The 18,571-nt window shown below is 44.9% G+C and overlaps 1 protein-coding gene across 1 annotated transcript in view; it reads right to left on the minus strand.

Annotated features, from left to right (window-relative positions):
• Positions 1-18,251, minus strand: part of SLC38A1 (solute carrier family 38 member 1) — a 62,902-nt gene extending 44,651 nt beyond the window's left edge. Inside the window, exons 1-2 of the mRNA XM_059402962.1 lie at positions 17,923-18,251; positions 3,199-3,307 (exon numbers count right to left, since the gene is read on the minus strand). The gene's annotated coding sequence lies outside the window, so the exon portion shown is untranslated. The remainder of the gene's footprint in view (positions 1-3,198; positions 3,308-17,922) is intronic.
• Between the last annotated feature and the right edge of the window lie 320 nt (positions 18,252-18,571).

The raw sequence follows: 18,571 nt of genomic DNA on the forward strand, positions 1-18,571 counted from the left end.
TCCCCATGGCAAACCCCTTTGAATGGTACTTTGTCTGATCCTGAATTCCATAAGCTGCCTACAGCCTAGTGAAGAGTCCAAACTCTGATGTGGGGGCGCCTGAGTGGCTCAGTGGGTTAAGCCTCTGCCTTCGGCTCAGGTCATGGTCTCAGGGTCCTGGGATCGAGTCCCGTATTGGGCTCTCTGCTCAGCGGGGAGCCTGCTTCCCCCTCTCTCTCTGTCTCTGCCTGCCTCTCTACTTGTGAGCTCTCTCTCTCTCTCTGTCAAATGAATAAATAAAATCTTTAAAAAACAAACAAACAAACAAAAAGAAACTCTGATGTGCCCAGCTAAGCACCCTAGTATATCCCAAGAAGCACTGTGCTCATGGATAGGCCAGACCCATACCTTACAGTGATAATTTTTTAAACTTTCTTCCTCTCTTGGGGTGCCTGGGTGCCTCAGTGGGTTAGAGCCTCTGCCTTCGGCTCGGGTCATGATCCCAGGGTCCTGGGATCGAGTCCCGCATCAGGCTCTCTGCTCAGCAGGGAGCCTGCTTCCTCCTCTCCCTCTGCCTGTTTCTCTGCCTACTTGTGATCTCTGTCTGTCAAATAAATAAATAAAATCTTAAAAAAAAAAAAACAAAAAACAACTTTCTTCCTCTCTTTCCCACAACCAGGCCATACTGTACTCCTTTTTGTTCATACAGACTCCTATCTAGCACGAAATCTCCCTGCTTCCAGGATCCTTTACAACTTCCAACAGGGAGATTCCGCCAGTGCCGGAGACCTCTGTTCGTGTCCTCCCCCTGTGCTTGTCCTCTGGACTCTGGACTTTCAAATGAGGGGATGGGGAAAACCCTAGAACCCAAGTACGGGTGGGAAATCCTGGAGACAAAGCCAATTACAGCGCATTTGAAGCCTGCGGCCCTAAGTGTGCTAGAGACGACCCCTGCCATCTGGGGCCAGGGTAAATGGACCCTGAAGTGAGGGCCTAGAGCTCCCGACACACCCTCAGAGAGAGGGGGACAACTCTGTCCCCTGCTCATGAAGACATTCTCACTGCCCACTGGGGAAGATGGGAAGAAAGAAAAGAGAAGAGAAGAGAGGAGAGAAAGAGAAAAGAAAAAAGAGAGAGAGAAGGAAAGGGAAAGAAGGAAGAAAGAGGAAGGGAGAGGGGGAGGGGGGAGGAAAGAAGGGAAAGAGAGAGAGAGAGAGAGAGAGGGAGGACGGACGGAAGCAAGAAAGCAAGCAAGTAAGAAAGGAAGTACTTCCTAATACCTCAGGTTCTGGGAGACTCACCTTCCTACCGGGCAGGCCCTCTCCTGGACAGCAGGAAGCCAGGGCAGAGAGAGACGAGCCTCGCGTCTCCTGGGCAAAGGCACACCTGGTGGCTCAGGGCTGACTGTTCTAGGCAGGAGGCTGGTCAAGGCTAGCAACCCGGCCATCACTAATTGTTCTCAGTGCCTTCCCACAGCAGCAGTGTTTACGACCTGGCTTTACTTGACCCAAGCTGCAGTGTGCTAACACGCACTCTTACATGTTGGCCACCTTAATGAAAGCTGCCCAGATGGGCTCGACTGGGTAATGCCCAGCAGTCTTGCCACACGGGCTCTCTCCCGTACAACTTCCTCGGAGTCTGAAGTGATCCTACAGGGCTGGTGGGATTCAGTGGATCGTGTTTGCGGTTTGGGCTGTGTCCTTTCCTCTCTACAGACGGGTAGGAAATAGGACACGAGACAAAAATTTTCTGAGGAGAGGAAAAGTAGACTAATCATAGATCTGGAATCCACTGTTTGAATTTAAACTTTTGTATCAATATATATGTGTGTGTACAAGTTCTATAGTAATTTAAATAAATGGCAAAAAGGCAAAAGCATAAAAAGAACCAGAGGACATCCTCGCCACTAAAATTATGTCAGTATTAGGCAAATACCAGTACTAAGTTCATCACAAAGAATAAGTGTTTTTTCCTTTGGCTTAAACAGGACATTTTTTTTCACAGTTCAGGAGGCTAGGTGTCCAAGAGCAAGGAGTCAACAAGTTTTGTCTCTTCAGAGGCCTTGTGGATAGCTATGCCTTCTCTCTGTGTCCTCACGTGACTTGCTGCTGTCTCTGTGTTGTCTGTGTCCTAATCTCCTTTTTTAAAAATACATTTTTATTATTATGAGATAACCTATCTGAAATCTAACTCATTCTTGAAAATGAAAGCTGCAAAATGGGTTAAGTTAAAGTTAGACACCTCTTACCAAGACTGAGGCCACACTTAGAAATTCCTCTCTGTACAATTTATCATCTATGTATTAAGGATCGATAATGAAGGATTTCAAAGTTTGAAAAAAGTCAAATTCAAGAATCTGAAGCAGCTTCATAGGAAAGTCACATTAACACCAGTCCTTGAGAAAGAATTTTTTTTTCTTATTCTATAACTAATACACACTCACCGTAGAATCATTAGAACAGACATTGTAAAAAAGATCCCACCACCCCAAACTGGGCCACTGCTAGACTCTGATGTATTTCCTCTCCTTTTTTCTTCATTATCCTTTCCTTCTTTTTCTTCCCCCATCTCTAGCTCCCTCTTCTCTTTTCTCTCTTTTTTTTAAATATTGGGATTTTAGACTGTTTATAACCTACTTCATGTAGAATTAATTATAAGCATTTTGTAGAACAGAATTTTTTTTTTTATTTTTTAAAAAAAGATTGTATTTATTTATTTATTTGTCAGAGAGAGAGAGAGTGAGAGATCACAAGTAGGCAGAGAGGCAGGCAGAGGCAGAGAGAGAAGCAGGCTCCCTGCTGAGCAGAGAGCCCGATATGGGACTCGATCCCAGAACCCTGGGATCATGACCTGAGCTGGAGGCAGCAGCTTAACAGACTGAACCACCCAGGCGTCCCCAAAAATGTTTTGTAAAAACATATTAGTTCCTGAGGCGCCTGGGTGGCTCAGTGGGTTAAAGCCTCTGCCTTCGGCTCAGGTCATGATCCCAGGGTCTTGGGATCGAGCCCCGCGTCGGGCTCTCTGCTCTGCGGGAAGCCTGCTTCCTCCTCTCTCTCTCTCTGCCTGCCTCTCTGCCTACTTGTGATTTTTCTCTGTCGAATTAAAAAAATACACATATATTAGTTCCTTATTAATAAATAATATAAGCTTTGCAGAAAAAATTAGAAAATACATTTTTGCAAATGAAGGGGGGCACAAATTAACAGGAAAAAAAGTTACCTGTTATGTCAGCACACAGAGATGATCACTGTATACATAGATGACCTTCCAGGGCCTTTCTACCCACATAGATACAGTGCCTGGCGCACAGTAGGCACTCAATAAATATCTGTGAAATGAAAAGAGTACAAATAAAAAACAGGTATACATTTACAAAAATGGAAATCATACAGCTTTTAACACACACACATATATATTTCTATATTTTATTTATTTACTTGACAGAAAGACAGCGAGAGAGAGAACACAATCAGGGGAGTGGGAAGCAGGCTTCCCGCTGAGCAGAGAGCCCGACGCAGGGCTCAATCACAGGATCCTGGGATCATGAGCTGAGCTGAAGGCAGACGCCTAACAACTGAGCCACTCAGGTGCCCCAGATATTTTTTCGCTTAAGAAGATACCATCTCCTATCCCGAGTTACGCGGAGATAGTAAACGCGGGTCTACACCATCACTGCAAATGTTTGCTGCTCTGCGAGATGCTGCTCTGTGTAAACTGACACCCAATTTACTTTACTTCTGGACAGTGACCCTGCTTAGCAGACAAGAGACTAACAGGTGGAGATGGGGCCTGAGCTGAGACTCCTCAGTGAAGCAGATCATGGTCAACGGCACTGGCAGGAAGTGCAGGTTGAGTTCAAGAAGCAAAGAATGACACCTTCACTGAAATACAGAGGTGATTATAAGACAATACAATTAATGAAAAGGCCTAACAGGGTCACTTTGTGAAGATCTTGATGTTAGCTCAATCATAATTACACTCTTTCAACATTTATAATGGGTTACACATTAAAGTTTAATCAGCACAGAACATCTTTGGTCCTTTACCACAATCTGGTGAGGTACTCTTAAGCAAGAATTATCTCAGTATGCTGATTGGTACATTTTACCAAGAGTACCAACATAAAAGACGTAAGTCTCTACTCTTCATGGTGTTATGTATCAGAGAAGAAGATCCACAGAGAACCTTGTCTAGGCTTACATTACTTGTACCCTATTTAAGCAAGAAAGACAAATATCTGCATGATAGAGATCCAACTATATGGCAGAACAAAGAGTAAATCCAGAAAGATTTCAGAAGTATACATGGATATGGATGTACAGAAGTCAGGAGGCAAGCAGGCAGGAAGGAAGGGGGAAAAGAGGGGGCCTGGAGCAACGAGCTAAGGTCTTAAAAAGTTAGGACTTGAACTATGTCTAAAACCAGGTGGATTTAGACCAGTGGATTGGGAAGACATAACTTGTACTAGGAATAGCACTGGCCAAATGTACACAGAACAGACTTGCATGACCATTCAGATGAACCTCGCTAGTGCAGAGGGAGCAAGGTACATGTTCTTGAGTAGTGGAAGGTTTACAGCTTTGGTAAATGCTGATTAAAAGACTGCAGGGGGGCATGCTTGGGTATCCAACTCTTGACCTCAGCTCAGGTCTTGATCTCAGGGTTGTGAGTTCAAGCCCCACACTGGGCTCTGCACTGGGCTCCATGCTGGGCGTGGAACCTACTTTAAAATATATATATATATATATAATAAAATACTATAGAGGGAAAGACAAACCAAAGAATATATTGTCACTTAAGCCACGTCAAAAGTCACTTTTGGGGACAAATACAGTCTCAATTGCTAATATACTTCAGAGTGGATTGGCCTGCTTGGTATTTGTTCCTACTCCTGTTAGTCCAGTTCTGTAATGATGGAAAGTTGAGAGCTACATTTCCCACGATCTTTTGCAGCTGGGGTTCTAGGCATATTGGATCCCACCAATCAGAGAGCAAGGTGGGGGGAGTGGGGCAAGGCTTCCATGTTGCTGGTGCAGTTCTAGCAGGTGCAGCAGATGGTTCTGGAACCAGCAATTGAGGCTCTGGATTCCTGATCATCAGATTTAGGTCCCGTGGTGTGTTTCTGCATCATGCAGCTGAGACAGTGAGAAACTGGCTTCCTGGTTCCCTGGCTTCCAGATGGAGACACAAGGAACAGTTCCCCTCCGGACTAGTTTTAAGTGGTGGTACTCCAGTAATTATTCCAAGAGACCCAGCCTAGGACCTGTCCTGCCGTCTCTTCTGACAATTTTATAGACACTTAATTACCTGTATTAAATCCCTTTCACTTAACATACATAGAAAGATCTCTGCTACATGTAACTAAACCCTAACTGATATTCATAATTTTATTCCCCCCTTTTAAATTTTTTTTAGGGGAACTTTTTTTTTTTTTTAAGATTTTATTTATTTATCAGAGAGGGGGGGTGGAGAGAGAGCACAGGCAGACAGAATAGCAGGCAGAGGCAGAGGGAGAAGCAGGCTCCCCGCCAAGCAAGGAGCCCGACGTGGAACTCGATCCCAGGACGCCGGGATCATGACCTGAGCCGAAGGCAGCCACTTAACCAACTGAGCCACCCAGGCGTCCCTAGGGGAACTTTTAAACATACATGCAAGTAGACAGAACTGAATAATGAGCCCCCATGAACCAACTTCAACAATTATCAATTCAGGCCAGTCTTGTTGAAGTTTAACCTCCACCATCACAGAGAATTATTCTAAAGCAGATCCCAGATATCCTCTTATCTGTAAATATTTCAGCACTTATCTCTGAAAAAAATACTTTTATAAAACAACACCTCAGATCACTATCAAACCTAAAAATAAAATAATGCCTTCATATCAATAATATCCAGTCACACACACTTAATTTAAAATTTGTTATGAATTTTTTATTCTGTGAAACTAGTAAGATGAAACCTTTCCTAGCTCAACTAGCTAGGTCAGTAGTTTTGAGAAAGCATTAGGCCTTAGGCCACTGATGATCCTTTTCTTCCTGCCATCTCTTCTCATGTCTAAGCCAGTTTGCCCATCTGAGGTCCTTGGATAACATGAATCCAGGAGCTGCTTTTTGTATCTCAAAAGGCCTCAAACAAGCCAAACAAGTTGACTAAAATGTCAGGTATCTTTGCTTTAGGCCAGATTGCGTTAACTTGCTGTGATGATCCTAAATTCTGACCAGCAATTTTGTATTTCTTTGAGTAATAAAAACTGGAAATAAATTAATATATTAAAGTTGTAGTCAACACTCATTAAACAGTACACTTACAATCTGGATATTGCATCACATATAAATTATACTTCAACTAACACAAATCCTAATGTATAGAAACGCAACTGACTTCTGTACATTGATTTTATACCATGCGACTTTGCTAAACTCCTCTATCAGTTTTGTGGCAGGTTTTGGGTGGAATCTTTTGGGTTTTCTACATAAAGCATGTTTTCTGCAAAAAGTGAAAGTTTGACTTCTTTGCCATTTTGGATGCCTTTTATTTCTTTTTGTTGTCTGATTGCTGAGCCCAAGATTTTCAGTACTGTGTAGAACAACAGTGGCGGTAGTGGACATCCCTGCTGTGTTCCTGACCTTAGGGGAAAAGTTCAGTACTTCCTCATTAAGGATGATATTCCCTGTGGGGTTTTCACATATAGCTTTTATGATATTGAGGTATGTTCCCTCTATCCCTACACTGCAGAGAGTTTTTAATCAAGAAAGGATGCTGTATTTTGTCAAATGCTTTTTCTGCATCTATTGAGAGGATTGTATAGTTCCTGTACTTTTTTTTTAATTAACATGGTATATCACATTGATTGATTTGCAGATGTTGAAGAACCCTTGTGGCCCAGGAATAAATCCCACTTGGTCATGGTGAATGATCCTTTTAATGAACTGCTGGATCCTATTAGCTAGTATCTTGGTGAGAATTTTTGCATCCATGTTCATCAGGGATATTCGTCCGTAGCTCTCCTTTTTGCTGGGGTCTTTGTCTGGTTTTGGGATCAAGATAATGGGTGGCCTCATAAAATGAGTTTGAAAGTTTTCCTTCCATTTCTATTTTTTGAAATAGCTTCAGAAGAAGTATTCATTCTTCTTTAAATGTTTGGTAGAATTCTACTGGGAGGCCATCTTGTCCTCGACTCGTTTGTTGAGAGATTTTTGATTTCTGCTTCAATTTCTTTGCTTGTTATAGGTCTGTTCAGGTTTTCTATTTTATCCTGTTTCAGTTTTGGTAGTTCATACATATCTAGGAATGCATCCATTTCTCCCAGATTGTCTCATTTGTTGGCATAAAATTGCTCATAACATTCTCTTATAATTGCTTGTATTTGTGCAGTGTTGGTTGTGAACTCTCCTCTTTCATTCATGATTTTATTTATGTGGGTTATTTCTCTTTTCTTTTTGATATGTCTGATGAAGGGGTTATTGATCGTATTAATTCTTTCAAAGAACCAGCTCCTAGATTTGTTGACCTGTTCTACTGTGTTTTGTTTTGTTTTAATTTCTGTATCATTGATTTCCACTCTAATCTATATAATTTCTCTTCTCCTTCTGGACTTGGGATTTATTTGCTGTTCTTGTTCCAGCTCCTTTTGGTGAAAGGTTAAGTTGTGTATTTAAGACTTCTTTCTTGAGAAAGCCCTGTATTGCTATATACTACCCTATGACCCAGCAACTCCCACTAGCTATATTTATCCGAAGGATACAAACACAGTGATTTGAAGGGGCACATGCACCCAATGTTTATAGCAGCAATGTCCACAATAGCCGAACTATGGAAAGAGCCCAGATGTCCATCAACAGATGAAGGGATAAAGAAGATGTGGTGTAGATCTACAATGGAATATTACTCGGCCATCAAAAAGAATGAGATCTTGCCATCTGTAACAACATGGATGGAACTAGAAGGTATTATGCTAAGCGAAATAAGTCAGTCAGAGAACAATAAATATCATATGATTTCACTCATATGTGGAATTTAAGAAATGAAACAGATGAACAGGGGGGCAGGAAAAAGAAATAAATAAGATGAAACGAGAGAGAGACAAACCATAAGAGACTCAGAACTCCAGGAAACAAGCTGAGGGTTGCTGGAGGGGACGGTGATGGGGGTTGAGGGAACTGGGTGATGGGCATTAGGAGGGCACTTGAGGTAATGAGCACTGGTAATGAGCAACTGATGAATCACTAAATTCTACCTCTGGAACTAATAATACACTATATGTTAACTAAATTGGATTTAAATAAAAACTTTTTATTATTTTTTTTAAGATTTTATTTATTTATTTGACAGACGAGATCACAAGTAAGCAAAGAGGCAGGCAGAGAGAGAGAGGGGAATGCAGGCTCCCTGCTGAGCAGAGAGCTGGATGCAGGGCTCAATTCCAGGATCCTGGGATTATAATCTGAGGAGTAGGCAGAGGCCTTAACCCGCTGAGCCACTCAGGCGGCCCTAAATAAAAACTTTTTAAAAAGCTTAAAATTGATACTCAAAATCTTTGAAAATGATCTTTGGGAGGTGGGAAATAATAAAAGTGGCCTTTGGTTGTGAAAAGCCTAGGATCCTGTAAGCAATCTCAATGTAAAGACATTTTTCTCTCTTCTTCAAAGACTCTGACTGGCTTAACCAAATGCAAGTCACAACTCTGCTAGCACTTTGTATTACCACTTCCTCTCCACGTGCTTCCCTGCCCTCCGCCAATCACTCTCAGCTCCCTATCTGGAAAGTGACTTGTCTGTAATCTTGAAATACCAGCCCCCACCAGCCTTTTACTGCCAACAACCTGAACAACTTGCTCCCGTCTTCATCGCTCCCCTGAAACCATGCTCCGCTGGCAAATTCCAGCCCCACCATTCAGCAGCTGTTGACCCCAGGCAAGTAGGTTAATGTCGCTTTGCCTCAGTTTCTGAATCTGTAAACTGGAGATGAAGAATACCCACCTCAAACAGTCATTATCAAGAATCCATGCTCGACTCCAAGGGCAGCACCTGCAACAGTGCCTCTCAGGCTCCTGGGACGATACTTGCTACAACTGCTACCACTTCCCGTCAAGGCAGGTGGCCCTTTCTCAGTTCTCATTTTCTCCAACTCCTTCTTCAGCAGCAGGGAGCACGGCTTCCTGACCTCCCCCGCTCCCCACCACTTGCTTCTAAGCACTGCCTCTAGGCTAACTTCCTTCTCCCGCCTGGAGGGTAGGGGTTCCTCCTTCTAGCACACACTCCACATTCTTTCCTTTTTAAGGTTTCAAGCCTGGAGTGTCAGGTTCCATCCCACAAAGGCATCTTTCAGACTTTTTCCCCAGTCTTTCTCATTTCATAAAACTGGCATTCCTCTGCATTATGAAATAGGATCTCCCTCATAAATACTACTTGATAAAGATCAAGTCACTTAACATGTCACATGTTTCTTCATCTGTAAAATGAGAAGGCTGGAGAGAGAGAGGATTTCTCAGGTTCCTTCCAGCTCAGAAAAATTTCCACAAATTCTTTTTAGACGCCAGCTGCCCACTGGACTTCTTCACGCGGATGTTTGCCATCACATCAAACTCCACTTGCCTAGTTGAACACATCGCTGACCTCACACATCAGTTTTGCTATTCCTGTTAAAGATAATGTTTGTTCTCCTCATCACTCAGACTTGGGGCCCGGGTATGGCTTTAATGCTGCTGACTATCTAATCAGTCACCATGCCCCATCAACATTCTTCCGTATGTCCCCTCCCTGCCCCTCATCCCTGCCCACCCACAACTGGCTCTCCTCCATGCTACCTGCTGACCCTGCCCTCTCCCCACTACAGGTTGTTCCTGAAAATACATGTCTGGCCCATCCCTCTTCTCTTCTTGCCAATCATAATTTCCCAAAGCCTACAGGATGAAGTCTAACTCTGGAACCTTACAACACAATCTCAGATTACTCGTAACTAGCTCTTTAATTTTCTCTCCAAGGACATTCCTCCTGAACCTTCCATTCCCTCAATCGATCTAGTCTTACACAGTTTTCTGCTTTGTTCACACCATCCCTTTGGCCCTGAACATGCTCCCCCTCCCCCTTCTTGTGAAGCCCACTTCTTTTTTTTTTTTTAAGATTTTTATTTATTTATTTGACAGACAGAGATCGCGCAAGTAGGCAGAGAGGCAGGCAGAGAGAGAGGAGGAAGCAGGCTCCCCGCTGAACAGAGAGCCCGATGTGGGGCTCAATCCCAGGACCCTGGGATCATGACCTGAGCCGAAGGCAGAGGCTTTAACCCACTGAGCCACCCAGGCACCCCGTGAAGTCCATTTCTATTAGAGTACATTTCTCTTAAAGCCCAGCTTGTTTGTTTTCATGCTTTTTTTTTTTTTTAAATTTCAAACCAACCTTCCCTGTGATATCTCTCTTCAATGAGCAACCCATGATTGATTATTTACCTGTCATGGATTCTTTAAGCATTTTTGTATAGATTACTCATTGGCTTATACAAGGGTTCTTAAATATGTTGATAGTCTTCATGTGTACTAATCATCCTCCATAATTAGAATTTCAGCTCCTTGAAAACAGGGGTCATAGACCATGTAGCTCCCTAGCACATGGTAGTAGCAAATACGTTAACAATAATAATGACGACTAAATTTAAAAAACAAGCTATGATCATCTGTCTGCAGACAATATATTAATGATCCTCACAAACACTTTCTCAGTAAAACAAAATAGAAATGGGAAGATACAGGAAGTAACATGAATAGCCTCACCTCCTGGTTTTCATGAAGTCTGCCACTTACGTCCTTTTACATTTAATCTGGGCATGTGAGAATTATGCAGAAATACATTTAAAACTGTGAAGTACTATATAAATGGAAGGTATTTATCATGAACATCACAGTCACTATGCTTGGAATGTTTAGGAATTCTTGGCATGATTTCGAAAGGTCCAGAGAAAGTGGAATTAATTAAGGCAGTGGTTCTGTACTGGGGACAATTCTGGCAATGTCTGGAGATATTTCTGACCATCACAAGTGAGGGGATGCTGCAGATTGCTAGGGGAGAGAAGTCAGAGCATGCTGGGAAATGTTATACAATGTACAGGACGGCAGTCCACAACAGTTGTCTGGCTGCAAATGTCAGCAGTGCCAAGGAAAAGAAGCCCCCTGTCAAAGGAAGCTCGCCAGGGAATAAGCGGCTCACTTCCTGGGACAGGAGGAGCCCTGCATCCTATCTTGCTCACAGTCTTCCGACACCTGCATCCATCGCTCCAGAATTCCTCTTCTCTTCCAGTTCCTATGTGGTCTTTTAAATGTCTGTTATCAATGTGGCCAGCCTATGATATCTGGGAATTAACCTATCCATATTCAGATGTTTTGAGACAACTCTGATTCCTCTAAGAAAATACTGATAAACTCCAGAAGTTAACAAAGTCAATCTGTAACTTTGGATATGGGACAAACTGCATATTACATTAAAAAAATAATAATAAATCCCCGTGATGCTTAAATAAATGAGAACAGTGAATGTATTTGAGCAGTGTGGGTACCACAAAACTAAAAATCTTCCTCATTAACTGAAAATTCATAGATTTAAATAACTACGAAAAACACAGCGTTGAAACAACCTGCAACAGTTCAGCCTCTGAGAAAATTCCTTCTTGGCACATGTGTGTTTTTGCTCTAATGATGTTTTTGATCAAGAACTAAAACACTGGATAGGATTGTCTTTGTTTCTAAGGCTTCTCCAAGCTATGACAGGTAGCTCTCAACAAAATATTCAAGAAAGAAGAGAAATAATGAGAATTTTAAAGCATCACAAAGTGGTGCATGTAAAACAAAAAGATCATTTACGGGGCGCCTGGGTGGCTCAGAGGGTTAAGCCGCTGCCTTCGGCTCAGGTCATGATCTCAGGGTTCTGGGATCTAGTCCCACATCGGGCTCTCTACTCAGCAGGGAGCCTGCTTCCCTCTCTCTCTCTGCCTGCCTCTCCATCTACTTGTGATCTCTCTCTGTCAAATAAATACATAAAATCTTAAAAAAAAATCATTTACACAAAAAAAGTACAAATCCACTTTTGCGTGAAAATAGAAAACATCATAAAATACACTATGCCCCAATACCAAATGATGTAATAATCCTTGGACAATTTTTTCTTCCCTCTAGGCCTGTTTTCTCACCTTAAGACAGGAAGTTCTGATTGACCAATGTTCTCTCCAAGAACATTGGAGAGTTTTAAAACCCTCTGAATTTATGATCCTATCAAGTGTTTCTTAATGGATCGCTTTCAGAGATAAGAAATGGGCTTGTGGGCAAATCTTCTGAATAGGTGAACTCGGCTGGAAGTCCTCAGTTCCAGACCGAGACAGAGGAATCACCCAGGGAGTTTAAAACAAAATAACCTAAAACACAGCAGTTTCTGATTTAATTGGTCTAGGGTGGGATCAAGCATGGATAGTTTAAACGCTCTGCAGGGGATTCGAATGTGCTAGTACTAAGGTCTATGGATAGATTGCAAATACAACCACAGCAAGGCAGACTGGGCGTAAGAACCTGGAGAACACGTATCCTACCTATTTCAGTAGGAATAGGACAGATCTTTCGATTTTTTTCAAGAAATGCCAGAAATCAGGGTGCCTGAGTGACTCAGTCAGTCAAGCGCCTGCCTTTTGCTCGAGGTCACGATCCCAACCTCCCCACGGGGCTCCTTGCTCAGCCGGGAGCCTGCTTCTTCCTTTCCTCCCCACTTGTGCTCTCTCTTGCTATCTCTGATGCTATTGCTCTCTCTCAAATACATAAATAAAATCTTAAAAAATAAATAAATGCCAGAAATCCAATTTTTAAGTGAGGATCTGCTATTTAGATATTGACAACTAATTTCAAACAGCTTTAAAGAGAAGTGTAGGTCACACAAAATGTACCCACAGGCTTTATTTGGCTTTCTAGCCACCAGTGTGCAGCCTCAACTAAATGAGTTCCAGCAATCAAAGACAGCTTTTCCTCTGTGGTCTGTCCTGTCTCTCCTACTCAGCCTCTTCCTCCCACACCTGGGTCGGAGCCTATCCCTTTCCTTTTCCTTTCCATTGCCTCTTTCTTTTCCAATCTTCTTCATCACTCCTCAAAGATGGAAACTGAGATCCACACATTAAATCTTCATGTGGCCCCGGCTGTATCACTGGGCAGGACTGTATAGCTGGGAACACTCACATCGTGAATCGTAACCTGAGGCTGTGCATCCATGAAATCAACAATGCGTTGGTTCAGTCAAATCAGGGGAAAAGTCAGTCAAGCTCACAGTTCGGCAGAACTTAGACTTTATATCAAACAACATATGGAGCGCTTCATTTAAATTCTGACTTTGTTTTGTTTGCTTTAAAATCTAAGCCACTGTAATTAGAATCATCCTGGGTGTTTTTTTAAAAAATATTCGCAAGTCTGAGCTCCATTGCAGGCTGACTACATCTGAAGATCTGGAAATGGAGTCTGGGCATTGGTAGCTTTTAAAATACTTCAAGTGAGACGGGGAGGCACCTGGGTGGCTCAGCTGGCTGAGTGTCCAGCTCATGTTTTCAGCTCAGGTCGTGATCTCAAGGATCATAGGATCTAGGCTTAGCAGGGAGCCTGCCTGGATTCTCGCCCTCTGCCCTTCCCCCCATTTGCTTCTGTGCACTCTCATTCTCTCTCTCTCTCTCCCACTAATAAATAAATCCTTAAAAAAAATTAAAAAAAAAAATTAAAGACCCCAAGTGGATCTAATGTGAAGGCAGAGTTGAGGATCACTAATCTAAACTCGTGCCGTACACCTGTGGATTAGCAACACATTGAACTCTAAATGATTATCATCTCGAGTGCTTCTTTTAACTTGTGTAAGGGCTTCCTCCGCTCTGTTCTCATTGTGTCTTCACAACTCTGTGTGTGTGTGAGCTCACTGAGCTTGGACACTATTTATTAGCAATGGACAGATGAGAAAACTAGGCATAAAAATGTGAAATGGTTTGCACAAGTGCCCCAGCTAATCATTGGCAAAGACGCACTGGAACTTCACCTGAGGCAGAGTTCCTTGATTGTAAGCCTGGTTCTTGCAAAGGGGCCATCCTGATCACTGAATTATTACTGCTATTGAGTAACCCTAACACACAGATGGCCACTAGAAAACCAATGACTATAATGTGATCAAATTTCAGAAGTGACTGTAACTGTTTTTTAAAAAGACGCGGTTTAGGGTCAGTGGTCCAAGGTGTTTTTTCTGAAGTCTGTGATGTGATTTTGAAAGTGCTTACTTCTGCACACATCCTTCCCCCACACCGACATCACCTTTCATAGTTTCCATTAAGATATTATTTTCAGAAAAGTGTTTTAAGTAATTAAATATGCACAGAATATTGGAGGTAAGGGGAATATTACTGATCAACTTTCCCACCACCTCTGATAGCTGAGATACCTGAAGTCCCTTTTAATTCAAGACATATGGAGTGCTACCATGGTGCCAAGGGCTTGGCACCCATTATCTGAATTAAATCTTCAGGGTAACTCAGTAGGATGGGTACCACTATAACCATCATCATCATTACCTTCATTCCCATTTAACAAATGAAAAAACAAAGGGGGAAAAACAAAGATAGCCACCTGGATGGCTCAGTCAGTTGAGCAGCTGACTCTTGATTTCAGCTCAGGGCATGATCTCAGGGTCCTGAGATCAAGCCCCATGTCAGGTTCCACACTCAGCTGGAAGTCTGCTTGAGGATTCTCTCTTCCTCCCCCTCCACCCCTTCCCTTTGACTCTTTCCCTCCTCTGCCCTTCTCCCAGCGCTGTCTCTAAGTAAATAAATAAACTCTTAAAACAAACAAACAAATAAACAAAACCCCACAAAAAGCAAAAAACAACCCACTAAGGTTTGGAGGTGCTAAACAATTTGCCCAATGTCCCTGGGCTGGTAAGTTGAAACCCAGTATTTACTTTTGGCTCAAAGCCTGTGGCCTCATCTCCTGCCCTCCATCACCTAGAGTGATAAAAGTGCAAAAAGTAAAAGATATATCTTTATGAAAATGCTGAGAGATGATCAGTGAACAGTGATTTGAAAGGGAAGAAAAAAAGGCATTTGGGCTAGGCCTTCCCAAATACACAGGATAACAGTAAGTGTTCTAGTCCAGAATCAATGCCCATGCTGAAGCAGAAAAACCACAGGGAGAGCACGAGGTGAACTGTGAGAAAGATGGAAAGAGATGAGGCGTCGGACTGTGGAGCATCCTCAGTGCCTGACTAAGGAATCGAGACTTTAACTTTAGGCCATGGGAACACCCTGAAGGTTTTTAGAAGCAAAGCCACTAAAAAAAAAAAAAAAAAAAAAAAAGTAAGCTGAGTTTTAGAAATCCAGAACCCATGGAAGTGTGGAGACTGAATTAGGGGAGCAGGGCCTGGTACCCAAGGAGAGCAACGAGAAAGCTGTTCCGCCTCAGGAATTCCTGCTTCACTCTTCACCACGTGTTGTGCTGGCCTGAAGCACGGGTTTCTTCAGGGCACCTCCACGTCTCTTTCATGATCCTTTTATCCCAATATATGGCTTGCTTTGCCATGTCTAGGACAGATGACAGGGACCTGAACTTGGGCAGTGAGAATGGAGGTGAGAAGATAGGTTTGAGAGGCATTTGCAAGGGCCTGGTAACTGCTCAGAAGTGGGGAGAGGGTAGGAGGGAAAGGGAAGCAGGGTAAAGAAACCTCTGGCATCTTCGCTTGGGAGAAAGGGGAACAGATAATGGGATATAGAAAGGAAGGGATGGTCCCCAGCCGCATAAAGAAGTGAATGAGACGACTCAGGTCTCAGTTTGAGAGGCATTTATTAAACAGTAACTGTGTGCAGGATATTAGGGGAACAATAATGAGTAAGATTGGTTTTTGCCCACAAGTGTCATCCAGAGGGAGGAAAAATACAAGACTAGAATAGACAGATGCCTAGCCTCTTAGTCTCTGGACAAACGTCACCCTCCCACACAGGCCCTGCTAGACGGTCATCTATTCCAAGTGCCCTCCCCAACACATGATCTTGTTTTATTTCTCCCTTAAGCTAACAAGTACCTGAAATTCATTATATGTGCATTTACGGTCTCTTCCCCCAAGAGAAGGGAAACACGAACTTTATCTAGTCACATTATAAGAAGTCCTCAGTAGGAAATAGTTATTGAATATTGGGGGAGGGAGAGCGCCGTGAATAAACTTCATCAAGGTTTTAAGACCTCAAACCAAACTAGGCAAGTTTCCTAAATACCTAAGCTGATATGCTGAGAATTGAAGTGGCCGGAAAGAGTAAAGCCATTTTGAGGCTGGGGCCAAACAAAATCCAGGATCAGTGCCTCATCTTGACTGTTTCCGCATAGATTTCAGGAGTACCCCCCACCCCCACCCCCACCCCGTGAGACGTTTCAACAATGAGGCCAGCCAGCCACCTAGCTCAGGTTTTATTTCCGTTGTCCTTCTGACGTCAGAAAAAGCACGAGTTGCTGCACAGTTTCTTCTATCAAGGTGACAAATTACAGCCTTGCTGTTCTCTGCAGTCTGCAAACCACAGCCTTATTCTCTCCTCCCCCTTGTATTAAAAAAATTAACTCCACTGCAGAGATGTCAAATCCGTTCACATACACATAAATACCGTTTCTTAGCGCCGGGGTCTTTTTCACTCTTAACTACATAGATCACCATGGTTTCGTCTCAGAAAGTACGTGATCCTGGCGGCAGTAAGGTTTCCACGGGAAGAAACAGTGCTATCAAAACTGGGTCCGCGCCGCAGAGAGAGACACAAAGGGCTCTCAACTGTAGCACCACCTTCTCAAGCCCGAGACCGCCTGAGAGAGGCATCCCGAAATGCGGTGAGGCTGCAACCGCGAAATTCCTTTTGCCGCCATATGCTCTTGTATATCCTCCGATCACAGTTCACCCTAAATCCAGGGGCGGGCGACCTCGCAGGCAAGCAGCGCCCAGGCAGCCCCATAACCTGCGCGGTCCCAGGGGATGCTAAAGAGCCAGACCGTCAGGGACGTGATTATGGGGGTGGGGGGCGCCCCAGGGCGCGCACTGGGGCGAAGGAGCGCTTTCCTCCCGGCCCCGACGCGGCGAGTTCAAAGGCCTTTTGTGGCCACGTTTAGGGACGCGAGCGAAAAGCCGGAGACCGGAGGAGGGAAAGGGAGAGGAGCCGAGGGCAGTCCGCGCCCGGGCCCCGCGCGAGCGGTGGCCTTTTGTTCCCCAGCTCCCGCGGAATCCAGCTCTCAGAACAGCACTTCTCTTTCTCCCCTTCTTCTGTTGGAAAGCACCTCTTCAGGGCGGGAAAGAACAGTGAATCACCGCCAGCTTCCTTTAGTAATCTTCCCCCTGCATCCTCCTACTCTAGGCTGCTGCGAGAGGGGGCAGAGCTCGAGGAAGGGGCTGCTAACGTGCTCCTGTTTACTCGCGCTCGGCGGTTCGGTTCCCTCGCGGCGCCCAGTACCCCAGCCTCAGCCAGCCGCACGCACACCCCCGGGGGCATCACATGCTCTCCTCCGGGCCCTGCGGACGCAGGAAATTCCCCCCAAATGTCCGGATTCGAGCACTCCTCGGGTAGGCAGCAGCGCCCTCGCGTCCGCTGCACTCTCCCTCCAGACCCGCGTGGTCCCCGACCCTAGTATCATTTAACCAGATCGCGTGCCACACTCTACCACTATGAAAACAGACCCAAAAAGTAAGCCACAGCCCACGCAAAGGTGAAATCCGAATGCCGCGTGCGTTCGGAAGAACAGACGATCTGGACTTTTCCCGTATTTAATACAAGCAAAATCCGAAGGCAGCGGGTAGAACCGCGCACTCCTTCCTTCCACGCCCGCATGGGTGTCTTGGACGTTACCGCCTCCTCTCGCATCCAAAACATGCCTTTCCTCCCTGCCGCCGCTCCCTTGGCTCCCCCTGGAAAAGCAAAATCGCCTTACCTTGGGCAATAAAGGGAAAAGTGGCAAAAGGGGACCAGGTGTCCGCCCTTCCGGGATTCCCCCGGCCGTGTGATGTCCTTTGTGTCAAGGTCTGGCTGCCGCGGCGGGGAAAAGGTGGCCTCCGTCAGCGAGGGCTGGGCGGGGAGGGTTCACACGCGGCGGCGGATTTCCGAGGAAGGTGAAGGGCGGAGGTTCCCAGCGACCTTCAGGCAGAGCGGCGTGGCCGCCCCAGCCCGCGCTCTCTGGCTCTCCTCCTCCTTTCGGGGCCGATTGCATCAGAATCTCCCCCCACCGCCAACCCCCACCCACACTCTGCTCGCCAGCCTCGCACTTACATCCACACGCTCTGGCACGGAGGGTCTCGAATCGCAGTCATTCTCCTACTGGGGGGCGCGTCGCCTTTGCACATCCATGGCTCGTGATGGTTTAAAGGGGAAAGTCAGGCCATTCCTCTGCGTCCCGCGTCCCGCCGCCTCCCCTCCCGCGCGCCCGCTCTTTAACCAAGGCTGCTTGTCACTGAGCGGTGCCCGTCACATGGTGTCTCTGCTGGCGGCCGCGCCTCGCGACTTTCCTCTTGCCGCTTAGAGGATGCAGCGACCGCGGCTGGCGGAGATTGAGCATCGGGGAAGGGGCGAGGGAGGGGTTGCGG

The sequence above is a fragment of the Mustela nigripes genome, chromosome 6, assembly GCF_022355385.1.
Source record: "Mustela nigripes isolate SB6536 chromosome 6, MUSNIG.SB6536, whole genome shotgun sequence".
NCBI lineage: Eukaryota > Metazoa > Chordata > Mammalia > Carnivora > Mustelidae > Mustela > Mustela nigripes.